This window comes from Sminthopsis crassicaudata, chromosome 3 (genome assembly GCF_048593235.1).
Source record: "Sminthopsis crassicaudata isolate SCR6 chromosome 3, ASM4859323v1, whole genome shotgun sequence".
In the NCBI taxonomy this organism is placed as follows: Eukaryota; Metazoa; Chordata; class Mammalia; order Dasyuromorphia; family Dasyuridae; genus Sminthopsis; species Sminthopsis crassicaudata.
The window spans coordinates 516,985,834-517,006,083 of record NC_133619.1 but is presented as its reverse complement, the minus strand read 5'-3'; the positions used below and the strand labels follow the sequence as shown (position 1 = coordinate 517,006,083).

The 20,250-nt window shown below is 39.5% G+C and overlaps 1 protein-coding gene across 2 annotated transcripts in view; it reads right to left on the bottom strand.

Annotated features, from left to right (window-relative positions):
• Positions 1-20,250, bottom strand: part of DSCAML1 (DS cell adhesion molecule like 1) — a 489,982-nt gene that overhangs the window by 438,833 nt on the left and 30,899 nt on the right. The window lies entirely within an intron of this gene.

The following is a 20,250-nucleotide window of genomic DNA, read 5'->3' as shown; positions in this document are numbered from 1 at the left end:
ATTAATTCAACCCACTGCCATCAGTCTGTCTCTGTCACCCTCTCCCCTAAACAGCCATCTCTCTTTGATCTTCCATACTTTCATGTCAAAAGTTCTTGAAAAAAAGGTTTCTCCTGGCTGTCACCTGAAACTATGACTATATTTCAGACCAAGACTTGGGGCTGAAATCAGGAGGGCATGGGTGGGAAATGCAGGCAATACATTTATAGGGAGGGAGGGAGAGCTTTAAGTAGACAGGTCTATATAACATATTTAAATAAATGGAAAGCAGAGGACTATGGGCAATAAGCTGTGTTTCTCCCTCCTGGAGAAGAAAGAAGGATTTGAAAAGCTGACAGTGACAGCTCCCTGGTTCACCCCAGTTTATTAGCTATTCTTGAAACAGCAACTTTATAATTATAGCCTTTTCAGGAGGGAGTTGTGTGTGCATGAGAGCAGAAGAGAGGGAGAGAGAGGAGGGGAGACCACAGGAGAGACACCTGAGCTACTTAAGTTTCCATGCTGTAGTGAAGTCTCTTCACCTTACTAAAATTTAAAACTCTAAAAGCAGCCTTTCCCCCCCCCCCACTCCTTAACTGCCCACTGACTACAGTTCCCCATCAGGTCAGAATTCTGAAAAGTTGGAACTGGGAAGAAGGACTGAAAATATTCAAGTTTTTTCCACTGAAGTTGAATGTTACAACTTTAAAGAAGGCTTTGGAGGAGGAGGCCGTAAGTACTAACTACTTAACAGGACAGACTCCTGAGGGTCTGGACTCTACTTGGAAGCTGGAGAATGAGGCAACCTTCAACAATCCTTTGCTATTCTGGATGAGATCTTACAAATTGTAAATATTCCAACCCTTCTTCATTTTGGAGATGAGGAAATGAAATTTAAGTTGGCTAAGACCACCCCACCACCCTAAATAACAGAGCTAATATTTGAATCCAAGTCCCCTGATTCCAAATCCAAAGCTCTTTCTGTTACCTGCATTCCATGACTTATATATATCACAATTTGAAAAATACTTTTCCTTGGGTCACCTTATTATCCTTAAAAGAAGGATGAGGCATTGATCATTAAAAAAATGATGAGGCAACTGGAAATCAGGGAGGTCCTTGTGCAGGGTCACACAGCTAGCAAGTGTCTGAACTGAGATTTGAACTTAGGTTGAGGAAGCTTATAATACTTGTCCAAGAAAATCACAAGACAAAATTAGTAAACAAGTTAAACTCTCCCAATAATCTATGCTGACTTATCTCAGTCATAGAATGTTATAGCTAAAAAGGATCTTAGATTCCATCTCTTTCAACTCTGGGCACATACTTTGTACTTTGTTTTTTTTTCCTTCCTAAAATCCAGAGCCACCAGAATACTCCACTTTCAGTTCCAGAATAAATTCAGAGCAATCAGAAGTTGAAGAAAGGAAAGAGTGTCTCTATTTAATCTAATAAAAGGCACTTTCACTCATGGGAGTACCACACCTGGATAACAGGATATCTGTAGGATCTTCTCCTGTACCAAATCCTAGATCAGAGATTCAGACACAGTAAATTTTCAAAATCCCATTTATCAAGGAGATTTATCAGGATGTTTTAATTTACTATCATTACGACCTTCTTTAAGAAAAACTACTAGACAGACTCCCAGAACTTAGAAAATAGATCAATAACAAAAAGACTACTAATGAGGAGGTCATATTACAAAAGCTTCTTTGCTTTATAAAAAAGTGTGACAGCAGGATTTTGGTTTATTCTTGTTTTAAAAGGTGGACCATCTCTACTTATAATTCTCAGCTTTGATTTTTATATAATTCTCCAAGAATATTATAAATATTTACAGAATATTCTTAAAAACATTTGCAGTTTGACTGCAATCATTTTTATGGAATGTGTTAAGGAAATGCTTGCTTTATTCCACAAATTAAAAATTAAATAAACATTAAAAAATTCTAAGCAGAACGTAAATTTCTATAAAGCAGGAACTGTAGAATTTTTGTCTTTGTCACCCCCTCTACACTCATCCCTTGTGTGGAACAAGAACTAAATAATAACAACAGTAATAATAATAAATAGTAGCTAGCAATTAGGATTTGCATATATGTTATCTCATTTGCTCCTTATAATAACCATAGAAGTTCAATACTGGTGTCAATCTCTATTTCTCTATAAAGAAACTAAGACTGAGAAGGGTTAAGAGACTGATCACCCTAAGATCATATAGCTACTATTTGAATCAGGGTTTAAATTGATAACTTCACGAATCCCATACTCCACCACATAATTGTCTCTCCTAATAAATGTTTGTCAACCATGTCTAATATGATAAAATGAAGAAGGTAAAACACACCTGTATTGTTATTTCAATTAAGAATTTTCATGACCCCATTTGGGGGTTTTCTTGGCAGAGATACTGGAGTGGTTTGCCATTTCCTTTTCCAGCTCATTTTACAGATGAGGAAATTGAGGCAAACAGTTAAGTGGCTTGCCCAGGGTCACATAACTAGATAGTATCTAAGGCCAGATTTTAAATCAAGAAGGGGAATCCTTCTCAGTCCAGTGCACCTCCTGGCTGCCCCCCCAAAAAATCCCTAAACCTGAAGTTATTCCAGGAATGGACCACAGATACCCAGAGGCATAAAACCAAAATGAATTCTTAGCCAACTCTTTTCTAGCCCCAGTGCCTTCCCATTGAGAATAAAATACACTTGTTCTAACAATCAGGGCACTGACCCCAGGAGTCCAGGAGACCCGAGTGTGAGTCCTGCCTATCTGGTGAGATTGCTGCTTCGGCGTCCCATTTTCCCCATATAGAAAATGAGAGAGTTGAGCTAAATGAACCCTTAAGGTCCCCTCTAGTGCTAAGATTCTATGATGCAAAGCAACATACTTTGCACACAGGATGTACTTAATAATGAGCTGGATGAATGAATAAATGAATGAATTACAACCAGGGGAAGTATAACTGCAAAAATGGGTTTGTGTGCCTTGGGGGAAGGGGGAGGTTGGTGTTGGTGGGAGGGAAAAGAAATCATTATTCTGGAATAGAATCAAAAGCAGGAGCTTCTGTGCCTGAGCCAGACAAGAATCCAGCAGCTGGCAAACACCTCTGCCCACTTTGCCCACAGGTCCCCCTGGCCCCTTGAGTGACACACAGAACACGCCCAGGCCCTCCAAGGGGATCACCTTTCCTCACTTGGGTTTCCCTATTTGTGGAGACCACAGGTTCCCTGCCTTTCTCTTGTAACACAAGCCAGGGGATGGGCCTGAAAAGGGGTCCATTGAGAAAGACAGTGGGTAATTATCTGTAACCCCACCTTGGTTCAGCTCCGAAGCTCCCTGATCATTTTTCTCCTCTGTCCCCTAAGCCTAAGGACACCAGCTGCATGGCAGAAGGTCCTAAACTGCTTTGAAGTGCTTCCTCCATTCACAAAGCTAAGGCTCAGATGGCCTCTGAGCTCTCTTCCAGCTTTCTATTCATCATCCTATAGCCCAAGACCTGGGACTCAAACCCAGCTTTGCTGCTGTCCCTGTGACCATGAAAAAAACAATTTATGTGGGACTTGGTTTCCCACTCCGTTAAAAATGGAGGAGAATGAGATAATCAATCCCTCTCAGCTCAATCCCTTTGCCTCTTAAAATAATGAAGGGACTTGTCCACAGCCACTGAGCAGGTTCACAAGGGAGGTAGAGTTGGGGCCCCAGCATCCTGATCCCAGGCACTTGCTCTTGCCATCGATCACCTCTGCTGCCTCCTGCTTGCTCAGAAAGCAGTTAAACGTGGAGGTCTCACAACCCATAAATATTCCTCGTATTCTTAATTTTCAGTGGCCTCATGCTGGGTCTCTAGGCTCTCATTAAGCTATGAAACAGATTACAATGGGATCCTGAAGCAAATACATTTCTCCTCCTCTCACATATATACAGCTTTTAATTGTTTTTATTTAAACTGCTCTTCCATAACACTGTTCAAGATTATCCCAGAGCGGTAAAGCTGGACTGTCCAGACACATCCAGACAGCAGACACAAATAGGGGCCTAGAGGGATACACACACACAAACACACACACACACACACACACACACACACACACACACACACACACACACACACTAATATATTTAAGAGCATGGAAAAGAACCTAGGGACCATTTGATTCAACTCTCTTATGTTACAGATGAATAAATTGAGTCACAGAGAAGCCCAAGGTCCAATACTGATTAGTGATAGAAATAGCACTAGAACACACTCTTATCATTGTTACTCTAGCTTCTCACTGTCCTTCCTCAGTCTTCCTAAAATGAGAAGTCTCAGAGGAGTTAGGTTCATATTTTCTCTCTGCCATCTAACTGTGAACTTGGGCAAGCCACTTTCCAGCTTCAGGTCTCAGTTTCCTCGATTGTAAAGTAAGTAAATTGGGCTAGCTGACCTCTAAATTTCCTCTCAGTTCCTATAAACTGTTTATAATCTGCACAAAGAAATGGTTGATTCCCTTCAGACTCCCTGGCCCCTCCTCTGACTCATGATTCCCAAATTCATGTTCTGGCTACTACAATATGCCAGTGTTGATCAGCAAGGAAACAACCCAAAGGAGAAATGAATCTATCAAAAAATATTCATTAAGTTGTTCCTATGAGATAGGTATTGTGATATGCCCTACTGATATAATAACAAGAATAGAATAGCTCCTATGTTTGAGCCTTACTACAGCACTTACACAGGGTCTGGTACATAATAAATGGTTAACAAACGTTTACTGAATTGAATTCAAGGAGCTTCCACTCTATCAGATGAGAAAACAAGTATATAAATGAGCATATATAAGATAAATACAAGGGGAGAGTTTGGAGAGAGACTAGCAGTTGGAGGAATAAAAAAGCAGATATCATTCTAAAAAGTCATTTACAGATTACTGAGATATCACTTCAGCAAAAGTGTCCAACTTCTTGCTTGAGACAGTCATTCCCTAGGATGGGAGACTGTAATGATACTTTCCAATAGTAAGATCATGAGGATGCAATTCATCATATCCAGGTTTACATATGGTTCCCTCCATTAGACTCTATATAGAGAAAGAATACCTCTCTGGAAGCCAGAAAGCCTTTAATTCTGGCTCTGATGCTGACTAGGCAAATATGCTTTTACTTGGTTTTCTCATCTGAACAATGGAAACACCATGCCATGAGAATCAAGTTCTTGGAATATAGTGAACTCATTACCAGTAACAGTCTTTTGCGTGGAATCTCCAAAAATCAAGTTTGAGGTGGTGGAGAGCACAGCCACCCAGGAAAGGATGCTGAGTTCAATGGTCTTCCTGATACCTTCCAACTTTTAAAGTCTGAGTATGAATGCAAATACATATGAAGATTTTTTTTGGTCCACTCCTCTAATTTTATGTACATAAGAAACTATAACTGGGTAATTTTCTCAGTTAATGCAGAAGTAGATTTTATTTTTTTCCTTTTAAAAAAAACTTCATATAGAAATATTTGTTTAAAAGAAGATCCCTTAGAGATAATATAGCCTAAATCTTTTATTTTACTAGAGAGAAAATAGAGACCCTATGAAACAGAGGTTAATAGAGATAGCAACTAGCCAACCTGTTACCTTTTTATCACACCAATCTGTATATCACTGGTCAAATTTGACCATCATAACAGTTTTTGGAGATAAAAATCATCAGACACTGACCTAAGTTCAACTATTCATCTGATGCAACTTAGTCTGCCTTATATATTTCTGAGTAAACCCCAAGATGCAGAGACATGTTAAATTTAAAATGTTTTGCACAAACAAAACCAATGCAGCCAATATTAGAAGAAAATAAGGACTACTCTCCAGACTTTTATGCTGCTTTCTTTTACCCTTGAAGAGATTGTAGTGAGAACTCAACGGGGCTTGTGAGAACTCCTATAGCCAATGAACTTGCTCCTCTTAAGGTGCAAACTCCTTTGAACATGTAAACTCTCCCTCAGAATTCCAAAGATGTATACTCCCTTTAAAGGCCAGAACCAAAGGTGTGAATTCTGAGCAAGAGAACTGTCCAGACAACCTGAGTTCTCACCTTGTAATCCTAACAGATATATGTCCAATAAAAATTTTAAAAAGACAGATACGTACAAAAATATTTATAATTAACTCTCTTTGTGGTGGCAAAGAATTGGAAATTAAGGAGATACCCATAAATTGGGAAATGGCAGAAAAAGTTGTGGTATACCATTTTGATGGAATATTGTTGTACAATAAGGAGTGATGAGCAGAAAGCTTTCAGAAAAACCCAGTAAAACATACATGAACTAATTCAAAGCAAAGTGAGCAGAACACTGAACACAGCAATATTGTATGGTAATCAATTGTGAATGACTTATCTATTCTAAGCAATAGAATGATCTGAGACAATTCCGAAAAAGTTATGATTCTAAAAAAATACTATCTACCTCCAAAGAAAGAACTGATAGGAATGCAAATCAAAGAATAATTTAAAAGCTTTAAAAATTTTTCCTTGTTGGGTTTTTTCGGGTCTGTGTTTAAAATCTTTTGCAACATGGCTAATATGAAAATAGTTTTTGCAAAACTGCATATATATAATCTATATCAAATGGCTTGTCTTCTCAAGGAAGGGGTGAGGAAGGAAGAGAGGAGCAGAATTTAGAACTCAAAATTTTGAAAAATGAATGTTAAAAAATATGACTTAAAATATGACTTAAAAATAAACATAAAAAAGAGGCCTAAAGAGGCTAAATAACAGTACTTTTTAGCTTTGGGATGGTGAACGTGAAGAATGAAGAGTTGTCTTATTTTACTTTAATCTAGCTTTGTGACAATTCTTCCTTAAGGTTATAGCATATATTTTTTAAAATAAAAAAATTATTTTTACAATTTCTCAACATCTCTTTGGGACAATTAGTGTTACCCTCAAGTATGGAGCAATCAGGTTGGGAATCCCAAGACATTCAATCAATAAATGGAGCCCACATCTCTGGGTTTTGTTTTCCTCATGTAGAAAATAAGGGGATTGGTCTAGATGATCTCTAAGATTTCTTCCAGTTCTTAAATATTCACTATTTCTGTGGGTAAGCATTTCAGTCAGCTGGTTGTCTCATGATAATGGCAAAAATAAGTGGCTTGACTTTTTTTGTATGTATATTTGACTGGAAGTTTTAGCATCATGTAAACACGGACTTCCTCTGACAAAAGTCTTGTCTTCTTTTAAATCATAATCAGACTTTTACTCTATGAACTGCTCTGTCCCCCCAAAACAGACTTTTACGAACCTGCTCCTTTAGTCCAGAAACAACCAGCACGTGTCCCTGCTTCAGAGAGTGGAATGAATGCCTTTTCTCTATTTGGAATGAACTAGTAGTCCCCCTGTGTCTGAACCTTACTTCAGATTCTCTCTGGAGCCTGAATATTCACAGTTGCACCAGACCATAGGGAAGGACTGAGCAAATTAACCTGCCCTACCTCATGACCAACATTAGCAGCCAAATGAGAAACACAGCTCAGGAGGCCTTTCCTCCAGCTGCCCTCTCTGCAGACATCTTATCCCCTCACATGTGCAGTTCTACAAAGCCTATATGTTCAATGGCTTAGAAAGTACAGTGTTTATTTGAACCTCCAATTGTCCTGACCCTTTCTGTTAAAAAAAAAAAAAAAAAAAAAAACACAAAACCCTATGGTTGGACAGCAGACTTAGTGGCTCATGTTTTAGCTTTGTGACAGATAGAGCCCCCTGCGAAATTGAAATTTTCCCCTCCTACCATGAGTATTGGAAAGTAGTATGATTCCACCTCAAGATTCAACTAACTGACCATACCACCAACTAATGCAGGCCCCTGTGGGTTTCTTCAATTCAGCAAGAGCCAGGACTCATAGCCCATTTCAAGAGCATGGCATCTAAGCCAGGAACTTTGAAGGACCCTTACCCCAACAACCCCCCTTCCTCTCCACTCTTCTCAGTCACAAATTTCACATTTTAGCCTATTTACCTAGCACAAACATTCCTAAACTGAGGGTACTCAGACCTTTAACAGGTCAAAAGATTCATTTCAGGATGTCTGTGAACATAGATGGGGAAAAAAATTATATTTTTATTTTCATTAAATTATATTTGAAATTTAGCATTTTTTGATTATGATTCTTCACCAAAGGGTTCCATGATATGAAGAAATCCTGACCTAGGACAAGACTTCTTGCTAGACCAAATATGTATTACGTAGATAGATGCTCTTGAGGAAGGTACACCTCGAGGAAGACATACCACATCCAAAAGGACTACAGCTTCTTCCAAAGTACTAAGAAATGAAGATGTTGTCATGATGATGATAAATATTCCTGTTCTGGTAGATGTTAGATATTTGTCCTTAGCAGAGAAGAAGAGACATATAAGAAAAGTAAAGAAAATGAATGAAACTGGGAATAAATTAGTTGAGGGTATTTGATAAGTGGCAGCAGTGGAAAGTCCTGATGCGACTCCATCCATGTCCATCTCCAAAATAATATCAGGACAAATATCTAACATCTATCTGGTTAAAGTATTCATGTGACAACACTTACTGATTTCTCCTCACCCCACACACCAATTCTCTTTCACTTTGTCATTATAGTGATGATAATAATAGCTAATATTTATTTGGAACTTTAAGGTTTCCAAAGTGTTTTATGTATTTGACTCAGTTGAGCACTACAATTCATATCCTTTCCTCTCCAAGGAGCTATAATGATCCTCATTTTTTAGATGAGGAAATCAAGACTTGGAGAGCTTAAAGGTAAACTTGTGGTCATTAGAGCTAAGAAGTGCCAAAAACAGAATTCAAACCCAAACTTTGGTGGCATATTATCAAGAGCACTGGATTTAACTCACAGCACCTTTTTTTAACTTACTCTTTCTGGGGTCTTAATCTTTCTGAGACTCAGTTTCCTTATCTGAAAAATTATATGAGTGTGCTTTAAACACATAGACTTTGCAGAACTGCATGTGTAAGGACACAAGATGTCTGCAGAGAAGGCAGCTGGAGGACTACTGGGCTACTCATCTGGCTACTTAATGTTGGTCAGAGAGATAGAGCAGGTTAATTTGCTCAGTCCTTCCCCATGGTCTGGTGGAACTGTGAATAAGGTTCAGAAATAAAGCGACTGCTGCTAGGAGAGTGGGGTGGAGGAAGATGAACCAGACCACTTCTACAATTCCTTTCTGTTATACATCTATGATCATGTAACCTGGAATTTCCTGCCTCTGGGCCAAGCTCTCACTCTCTAATATATTTCTAACAGTGGCTACCGTTACCAATGGCTCCACTTGGCTCTGAGAGTCTCTGGCCAGGGAGACTCATTGATAAAGAACAGAGTTCAAAATCCCTAGCTTGGCAGGAAGTGCAATCTACCCATAACTGCCATTCTTTCAGCACCGTGGGCTCTCCCGAATAAATGCTACCCTCCATTAAATGCCAGGATTCGGCGGGTGCTGCTCTATGTTTGCGATGAGTTTGAGAACTGAAGGCAAGATTGATTTCAATGTGAGCACCAGCAAAGCAAATGAGTTTTTGAAAACCCTATAATTTCCTCGCAACCCTTGACTTCCCTAAACACACATTTTTAGACTACAGCACAGTGAGGTAGGCATTAAACAAAAATGAGGTAGTCTAATGATGATTTATGTGTAGAATAACCTTCTATAAAGAATTTATCTTTGATTTCAGGGTAACTTACACTGTTGCCAACTTAAGCAAACAAGATTGTTTCCTCTGTGTCCACTGCGGCAGTGACCAGATCCCAGCACAAAGTGTGTGCCGGAAAATCACCCAGGGGATGCTCTGGAAATTCAGTGTCTGCCATGAACTAAATGATGAAGCAAAATACAACACATGAGCATGCAGGGAGAGGCACCTGGTGAAAATGAGGCATTTACGCATGGCTGAGAGTGAGCCGCTCAAGACTCTGGGACCAACAGAATGGGGGCCTCCAGCAAAGGGCTGCTGCCTGCTTAGTTATTGGAAGGGATTCTAATGAGCTGATGCTGAATGTTCCATCTCCTCACCTCATAAGCTCCATTCATGCTGTCCAAAATCAGAGAGAATGAGAGGGAAAAAAAGAGAGACAGAGAGAGAGCAGAAGGAGGGAGAAAAGAGGAGAGAGGGAAGAAGAGGAAGAGAAGCCTCTATGCTTCTTTATTTTATTAAATCGTCATTGCCATCTCTCACTAACCATTTGTTTAGGAATCGGAATAAAAGGATAGAGATAGTGGTAGGAGGAAACAAAGGGGATTGAGGGAAGAAAGAAAGACAGAGAAGAAGGAAGAAGGTGAGAGAGAGATAGGAGACAGGAAGACTGAAAGGAAGAGGACACAGATGGAAAGGGAGAAGGAAAAATAGAAGAGGAGAAGAAAAAGGGGGAAAGGGTAGATTATAGAGAAGGAGAAGGAAAAAAGGAAAAAAGAGGCTCAGAAAGAAGAGGGAGAGAGAAGAGAATGGAAAAGAAAAAAACAAAAAGAGATTTAGACAGAAAATGCAGAGGAGAAACACATAGAGGCAGGATAGAGAGGGAAAACTGGAGAGAAAATAGAATCCAGAGAGAGGAAGATGGTAAAAGAAAGATTGAGAGAAAGAGTGGCAGGAAACAATTTGGGAAAGTAAAAGAGATGGAGGAAAAGAAAAGGGAAAGAAGGGTAAGAGAGAGGGCAAGGAAGAAAAAGAAGAAAAAGGGGGGAAAAGAAGAAAAGGGGAATGGAAGAAAAGGGGGGAAAGGAAAAAAAGGGAGAAATCAATAGGGAGATGGGGAGGAGGAAGAAGATGTGGAGAAAAAGAAGAAAAAGCCAAATCTGTATTCTTCTTTTTATTATGTCTTCATTGAGATCTCTCACTAACCCATTTTGTTTGGGAATGAGGAACAGTTAGAATATTAACTGCATTAGAGAATTCTCTCCATTCTCTGAGTGGATAAGCAGGGCCCACCCCTTTCTCTCTCATGTAGAATGGAGCTGAACCAAATACTCTCCTTTTCACAATTGTCTCAGCCAGTGACAGACTTCAAGGATGCAGCCCCCAGGGAATCTGCCACTGGTGGGGGGTTCGAGCAACTCAGACACACATGGATTCATAGATCAGATCAGAGCCAGAAGGGATTTTAGCAATTATTTACTCCCAACCTTTCATTAAGAAGAACCAAAGAGGTCACACAGGTGAGTCAACAGTAGTTCCAGGATTCAAACCCAGACCTTCTGCCTTCAAACACAAAATTCTTTCCATCCTATCAGGCAGTCACCAAGCAATAAGGAAACTGAAGTCCAAGGTCACATAGTGGTAGAGATGGGATTCCCCACAAGATGCCTGATCTTCAATCCAGAGCTCCTTCCAATGCCTCACACATTATCTTCAGGATGTAATATCTTATCAGCATCTGCCCAAGGATGCTCTGAAATTCCTAGGAAGCAATTTCACTTCCATTCAAGAAGCATCAACACATACCAAATAACAGAAATAAAAATTATAACACTTGCCCTCATGGAGCTTACATTCTACTGGAGAGAAATAGCACGTACACAAATAAGTACGGAAAGACACGTTAAAAATCCTGGAATCCCAGCTACTGAGGAGGCTGAGAATGATAGATCTCTTGAATTTGGGAGTCCTAAGCTGATCAGGTATCAAAATTAAATTCCCTGAAGGGAGCACTTGATTTCAAATCTAAACTTACATACTTACTACCTGTGTGATCCCACAAGTCCCTTAACTCTGTCTCAAAAAGAAAAAAGAGCATGAACCCACACTTAACACTGTACACCAAGATAAGATCAAAATGGGTCCATGATTTAGGAGGCATAAAGAACGAGATTATAAATAAATCGAAGGAACATAGGATAGTTTACCTCTCAGACTTGTGGAGGAGGAAGGAATTTGTGACCAAAGGAGAACTACAGATCATTATTGATCACAATATAGAAAATTTTGATTATATCAAATTAAAAAGCTTTTGTACAAACAAAACTAATGCAAACAAGATTAGAAGGGAAACAACAAACTGGGTAAACATTTTTACAGTTAAAGGTTCTGATAAAGGCCTCATTTCCAAAATATATAGAGAATTGACTTTAATTTATAAGAAATAAAGCCAGAAGGGAAGTAACAAATTGGGAAAATATTTTTAAAGTTAAAGGTTCTGACAAAGGTCTCATTTCCAAAATATATAGAGAACTGACCCTAATTTATAAGAAATCAAACCATTCTCCAATTGATAAATGGTCAAAGGATATGAACAGACAATTCTCAGATGATGAAATTGAAACTATTTCCACTCATATGAAAGAGTGTTCCAAATCACTACTGATCAGAGAAATGCAAATTAAGACAACTCTGAGATACCACTACACACCTGTCAGATTGGCTAAGATGACAGGAACAAATAATGATGAATGTTGGAGAGGATGTGGGAAAACTGGGACACTGATGCATTGTTGGTGGAGCTGTGAAAGAATCCAACCATTCTAAAGAGCAATTTGGAACTATGCCCAAAAAGTTATCAAAATGTGCATACCCTTTGACCCAGCATTGCTGCTATTGGGCTTATATCCCAAAGAAATACTGAGGAGGGGAAAGGGACCTGTATGTGCCAAAATGTTTGTGGCAGCTCTTTTTGTAGTGACTAGAAACTGGAAGATGAATGGATGTCCATCAATTGGAGAATGGTTGGGTAAATTGTGGTATATGAAGGTTATGGAATATTACTGCTCTGTAAGAAATTACCAACAGGAGGAATACAGAGAGGCCTGGAGAGATTTACATCAACTGATGCTGAGTGAAAAGAACAGAACCAGAAGATCTCTGTACACGTCAATACTGTATGAAGATGTATTCTGATGGAAGTGGATATCTTCAACATAAAGAAGATCCAACTCACTTCCAGTTGATCAATGATGGACAGAAATAACTACACCCAGAGAAGGAACACTGGGAAGTGAATGTAAATTGTTAGCACTACTGTCTATCTACCCAGGTTACTTATACCTTCGGAATCTAATAATTAACGTGCAACAAGAAAATGGTATTTACACACATATATTGTATCTAGGTTATATTGTAACACATGTAAAATGTATGGGATTGCCTGTCATCTAAGGGAGGGAGTAGAGGGAGGGAGGGGAAAATTTGGAAAAATGAATACAAGGGATAATATTATAAAAAATTACTCATGCATATATACTGTGAAAAAATTCTAAATAATAAAATATGTTTCAAAAAAAAAAAAAGAAAAATCAAGCCATTCTCCAATTTATAAATGGTCAAAGGATACGAACAGACAATTCTCAGACGAAGAAATTGAAACTATTTCCACTCATATTAAAGTGTTCCAAATCACTATTGATCAGAGAAATGCGAATTAAGACAACTCTGAGATACCACTACACACCTGTCAGATTGGCTAAGATGACAGGAAAAAATTATGATGAATGTTTGAGGGGATGTGGGAAAACGGGGACACTGATGCACTGTTGGTGGAGTTGTGAATGAATCCAACCATTCTGGAGAACAAACTAGAATTATGCCCAAAAAGTTATCAAACTGTGCAGATCCTTTGACCCAGCAGTGTTACTACTGGGCTTATATCCCAAAGAGATTTTAAAGAAGGGAAGGGGACCTGTATGTGCAAGAATGTTTGTGACAGCCCTCTTTGTAGTGGCTAGAAACTGGAAACTGAGTGGTGGATGCCCATCAACTGGAGAATGGTTGGGTAAATTATGGTATATGGAATATTATTGCTCTGTAAGAAATGACCAGCAGGATGAATACTGAGAGGTTTGGAGAGACTTAAATGAACTGATGCTGAGTGAAATAAACAGAACCAGGAAATCATTATACACTTCAGCAACAATACTGTATGAGGATGTATTCTGATGGAAGTGGATATCTTCAACAAAGAGAAGATCTAATTCAGTTCCAATTGATCAATGATGGACAGAAACAGCTACACCCAGAGAAGGAACACTGGGAAATTAAGGTGGACTACTTGCATTTTGTTTTTCTTCCCAGGTTATTTTTACCTTCTGAATCCAATTCTTCTTATGCAACAAGAGAACTGTATGATTCTGCACACATATATTGTATCTAGGATATATTATAACATATTTAATAGGTATAAGACTGCCTACCCGTGGAGGGAGGGAAGGGAAAAGTTGGAACAGAAGTGAGTGCAAGGGATAATGTTGTAAAAAAAATACCCATGCATATGGTCTGTCAATAAAAAAGTTTAAAATTTTACATTAAAGTTCTTAAAATGAAAAAAAAAAGAAAAAATAAAAGTGATTATGTTGGGAAGTTAGGGGAAAATATAATGTATTTAAGGACAAATGGCTACTGAGATACTGTTATCACTATTTTTCAGATGATGTATGTCACTCACCACCCCATTCCATCAGCTGATTATAAACTTTTTTAAAAGCCACTTTTAATTAAAATATTTATGATACAGAATGACCTTTTGCCAAAGGTGGCTTCATTTTTTCTGAAAGCACCTTGATAAAACATGATGAAAAGTTTCCATTTATAGTAATGTTCATAAGCAGCCCAAGATCCTTGATATAGTAAAACACTGAACTTCCATCAGCTGTATCAGCAATCTCTGCAGAAGAACGGTTACACCGCAGGGCAGAAGTAGGATGGTTCCTCTCACTTTAACCTATTCTTTTTCCAGTGGTAAAAGTAGACTGCTTTCACAGGAGGTTGCCCTAGCTTGGGGCAATGACTTTTTAGCTTAATACAGAGAAAAATGAGCTTGATACTGAAGCAACCACCCTTCCCAAGTCTCCAAGTAAAAGCAGCTTCTTGCAAAGAAGGCAAGTACTCTTTGGTTTATTCACTGATAATTAGATTTATTCACTTTTTAAGACATCTTCCCCCTCTAAAATCACATAAACTTGCATTTAGTTGGTGTGCTGTTTTAAAAAATAATGTCAATTGCAAAATATTTAAAAAAAAAAAAAAAAAGCAGATTTGCACAGGAAAACTCCAGGTCTACAAGTCTCTTTCATGTGTTAAACCATTTCAATATTTGGCCATAGAAAACTCCAGTGTAACAATACTGAGGATCAAGAATGGCAAACCTACAGTTCCAATGATCTTGTGATGAAGAGAGAGGACTGGGAGAACTGAATGTGGATCACAACATAATATTTTCATGCTTTCTGTTGTTTGCTTGCATTTTGTTTTCCTCCTCATTTTTTTCAATTTTTAAAATGTTTTTCCTTTTAAATCTGATTTTTTTTTTTTGTGCGGCATGATAATTGTATAAATACGTATACATATATTAGAATTAACATATATTTTAACATGTTTAACATATATTGGATTATTTGCCATCTAGTGTTGTAGGAAGTGGGGAAAGGGAGGGAAAATTTGGAACACAAGGTTTTGCAAGGGTTAATATGTCACCTAGCTACCCTAATATAACTTTGGCACTGCATCAAGAGACACATAGAAGCCAAGTATAAGGAAATGTTATCATACTTTGTCCCACGGAGGCTAAAATTAAAAGCAATTCTTTCTGTTCTAGGAGCCACAATTCTGTTCTTCTTCCCCTCTTCCCCATTCCCAGCTCCCTCTGCCTTCTTTCTTAGTGAATGCATCAAACCGTCCAAGCCAAGTGTCACCAGGGCCACCATTTTGTTTTTTCTTTTCCATTCCCCAGCTGTGCTCCAAATCCAGTCAAGGTAATAATCACCTAAACTCTAGAAGTCCCATAAACACAGATAAGGGGTTATTATTCCAGTTTATCTCCAGAGGTAAAATCAAGCACATCTGACCAACAAATGAATACTATCCAAAAGCCCCCACTGGGGCAAGGATGGCCGTTCAACCAGCAAAAAGATTTCCCACCAGGAGGCTCACATCGATATAATCAGTTCTGGTGGAAATTAAAAGCTATTAGGAACAGGACTGAATTTATCTTTATAACCAATAATACACATTGTAATAGTGATCATACAGATGGGAAATTAAGCCACATCTCAGCTTCACTGGAGACTTTAATTCTATTTTATTTTCTCCCTCTTTTTCCTACCTCCCCTGCCCAAAGCCAGTCAGTCCACCAGGAGACTAAGCTCCCCTCTTGCCTCTTATCTCCTCCCCCTCAAGAATAAAGGGTAATAGCTGGCAGCCAGAAGGTGAGAGGCTCTGTGCTTTTAAAATCATATCTTAAAATAAAACCTGTCTTTGACTGGATTGAACAAGAGAAACAAGGCAAGTGAAGCTGAAGAGACACATTGCTCAGGGAAGACTCCTGGCTTGGGACTCTCCTTTTTGCTGGGGAAGGAATAGCCAGGAAGCCAGTGACTAATGGTCAAGCTCCCAGGCTCCCTCCTACCCCTGGACAGAACTCCCTGCCCTATGAGTAAATACTCAACCTCCAGATCTAATTTTAATGTCATTCAAATCCCCTTGGAAACACAGGGTTGACATGTTCCCCCTGGCACTCCCGCCCAACCCCCAGCTCAGGGGTTTCCCAAAGGGAAAGGGGTCACTTCCAAGTCCAGAGGGGACAGGATCATAAGCCAGCACCTTGGAGAAGGTGCTTTCCTTTGCTATCCCTTATCATGCTTTGCTGGAATGTTTGAATCCAGCCAACAGCTCTAAAGAATAAGAACAACGATTCCTCTCAGAAAGCCAGGGAATCCTAGGAAACAAAAATTCTGTATCACCTCTTCGGGGTCAGCCATTGCTGGCCAAGGACGACTCTCATCAAGATTTTGTTTCCCCTCCAGCAAGAAGACATATTTTACTTCCACCCGCCCACTCTGAGCATGCGCCTTACATGTCCGGTACAAAATCCTATTAAAAAATAAATCCATAAACAGTGTGCTTCCTCAATATTAAATAGTATGGCATTGGGGCTGAGTTCCCCCCTCATCCATTTGGGAGGGGAATGAAGCTCTACTTCTTTGTCGTTCAGGGGACCATTTCAATTGTGGCCCTCCAGGACTCGTTAGCTTTCATGATCCAGGGGACCGCAGCCACCAAACTGAAAAGTCGGTCAGAAAGATTCCTGGAGGCACTTTGGGCTGAGGAGAAGGGGACTTGGCAGAAGGTGGGGGACCTTTACAAACTCAAAGCATTCTTTTTAACACAGAGGTTTGAAACAGCTATGCAGATTAGTATTAAATATAGAGGCCCAAGGCTGGAAAGAAATTTAAACAGGTTTTGAGGAAACCAGAGGCCACAGATTAGTAATAATTATGCCCTAAAGGATCCAACAACAGTCCTTCAAGTCACTGGCAATCTCTGCCAGAGGAACCAGGGCTAAAGTTCGGAGAAGACAGTCTTCAGGCTCACTCCTATGCAACTTTCCTGCATACCTATGAGCATTAATGCATTATTTTGACTGACTCAAAAATCCAATAAGTATTTATTAAACATTCAATAATCATAGTAATAATGACCATATACACCAAACAGTGCTAGGTAATATAGGAAAAACAAATTTAAATAAGACACAATCTTACCCTCAAAGAGATTAGATTCTAGCAGGGAAGAGAAAGCTGGAACACAAATATGTATAATACCAATTGAAATGTGTTAAGTCTATTCAGGCAGCAGGTGGTACAGTGTATGGAGACTGAAGACCTGAGTGCAAATCTGCCCTCACACTTACTAAATGTACAACTGTGGGGCCATCACTTAACCTGTGTTTGTATCCATTGTAAAACGGAAATGAGAAAAGCACCTATTTCCCAAGATTGTTGAGGATCAAAATCACATAATAGGCACTGTATAAATCAATCCATCAATCCTCCCTCCCTTCCTTCTTTCTTTCCTCCTTCTCTCTCTTCCTTCCTTCCTTCTCTTCTTCCCTCTCCTCTCTCCCTCCTTCCCTCTCTCCTTTCTTCTTTCCTTCCCTTCCTTCCTTTTTTCTCTTTTCCTTTCTTCCTTTCCTTCTTCCTTTCCTCTATCCCTCCTCTTTTTTTCTCCCTCTTTTCTTTCCTTCCCTTCCTTCCTTTTTTCTTCCTCTTTTTACTTCCTACTTTCCCTTCTCTTTCCTTCCTTCCTCCTGTCTCTTCTTCCTTTCTTCCTTCTTTTTCTTTCTTTCTCTCCATCCTTCCTTTCCTTCCTTCTTTCTCTCCATCCTTTTTTTCCTTCCTTCCTTCCTTTTTTCCTTCCTTCTTTCTCTCCATTCTTCCTTTCCTTCCTTCCTTCCTTTTTTTCCCCTTCCTCAAAGTGTTAGAGTTTGAGCATAAGATTGCTTTCTGCTAAAGGATGAAAGGAAACTTAGGAGGTGGCATTTTGGATGGACTTTAATTAAAGATCAGGAAGTATTTCAAGAACCAAAGATAGGTGTGTGCAGGAGGGAGAGCTGCCCAGGAGTAGTGGGTGGCATGGAGCATGAACAAAAGAATGGAAGTGGGAGAGGGCAGCATTTCAGTGAAATGGAGTTTAAGTAAATGCAGACTAGCTGAAAGGAAAATGTCTGAAAAAGCAGGATGGAACCCAACTGTGGAGGATCTTGAATGACAAACTAAGGCAATGCTATCTTGTAAACCATGGGAAGCCCAGAAGCTGGCTTGGTGGTTTTTTACTTTTTTATTTATATTTAGTTGTTGTTGTTTGAATTAGGGTGGGGCTTGGGGAAGCCAGGGAACATAACTTTGGATCTATGCAGGAGGAAAATTCATCTGGCAGGAGTGTATAGGATGGAATGGAGGCAGAGAAAGCAGTGAACAATTAAGAGGCTATTACTGTAGTCCAGGCTAGAGATAATGAGGCCCTGAACCAGAGGGATAACAGTGGGAATGAAAAGGATGGGACAGATACAAGAAGTGTTTCATAGAATCAGCATAGAATCCCACTTGATGTGGGAGTCAAGGAGAGAGAGAGAGCACCTGCCTCAGTTTCCCAATGCCTACCAGAGTTCAAATTCCTTTTCCTGGCATTTAAGGCCTTCCACATCTCTCCTACACATCCAAGTTTTGCTCTCAATCCTTCCTAACTGAGTCAGTTTTCTGTCTTTCTTGTGCTATGCAAACATCGTGCTCTTTTAGCTTCCATGCTTTTTGGCTATTCATTCTCTACTCACAAGCTGTAAAATTCCCCTTTACTCTTCCCTCTCTTTTTCTTTTCATATCCAGTCAATCATTTACTAACTACCTCTGCAACAATCCCTTGCTTCTGTCCCCAGCCCCTACCTTGTACCTCCTTTCTATTCTCTATTCCAATCAATAGCACTCTAGAAAAGACCTTCCTTACTCTGAACTGGGCAAGAGTACTGGAATAGTCTACCAATAGGTCTTCCCACTTCAGCTGTTTTCCTTTCAATTCACCCTTCAAACAACTGTCAAACTAATTTGATTCAAACATATATCTATCATGGGACAGTTAAGCTGGTGGTACACTGCATAGAGTGCCAAGCTGGGGTCATGAAGACTCATCTTCCTGAGTTCAAATCTGCCCTCAGATATGTAGTTGCTGTGTGTCCCTGGACAAGTTACTTAATCCCATGTGCCTCAGTTTCCTCATCTGTAAAATGAGTTGAAGAAGTAAATGGCAAACCTTTCCAGTATCTGAGCCAAGAAGTATCCCACAGGGGTCACAGAAAGTAAGACATGACCAAAATGACTGAACAACATTTAGTGATATCATTCTTTTGCTTGCCTACTGAATAAAGTTTAAAATCTCTTTCCTGACATTCAATGCCATCTCACAATCTTCAAAACTCCAACCCATTCAAGCCCCGATGCATCCAAAAATTGGTGATTTTAACAGCATGTAGGTGCCACTCAAGGAGCAGGGACTGGATTTCATTAGAATAGGGAGTTCCCAGATGAGGAAACTTGCTCTACTAATACAAGTCCAAGCCTTCCCTATCAGGGTCACATAGCCAGCTGGGTGTTCAAAGCAGGACTTGAACCCAGACTCTGAGGCCAGTTCTCTAGCCTGTTATCCTAGAGGCCATTCAAATTGAATTAATTAAATATATTGTCAGGACTGGTGGACTGCTAGGCTATTTTACACACCTTCCTACAAAAGATTCAAAGTACAGACAATTCAATTGGGAAAAGATATGAAAAAATCTGGTATCATGGCAAGAACATTGCTTTATACTAAGAAGATCTACGTTCAAAACCCACTCTGTGGTTTGCTATTTCTGTGATTTTGAAGAAAGTCACTTCATTGCTCTGGGTCTATAAAATGGAGCTTCTTGGCTGCTTAGGGGAACCCTCCCAGTTCACAGTCTGTGAAAAGTTGCCCACCATATGCCAGTAAAGTTATGGCTTCCTTCCCTCAGATCCCACC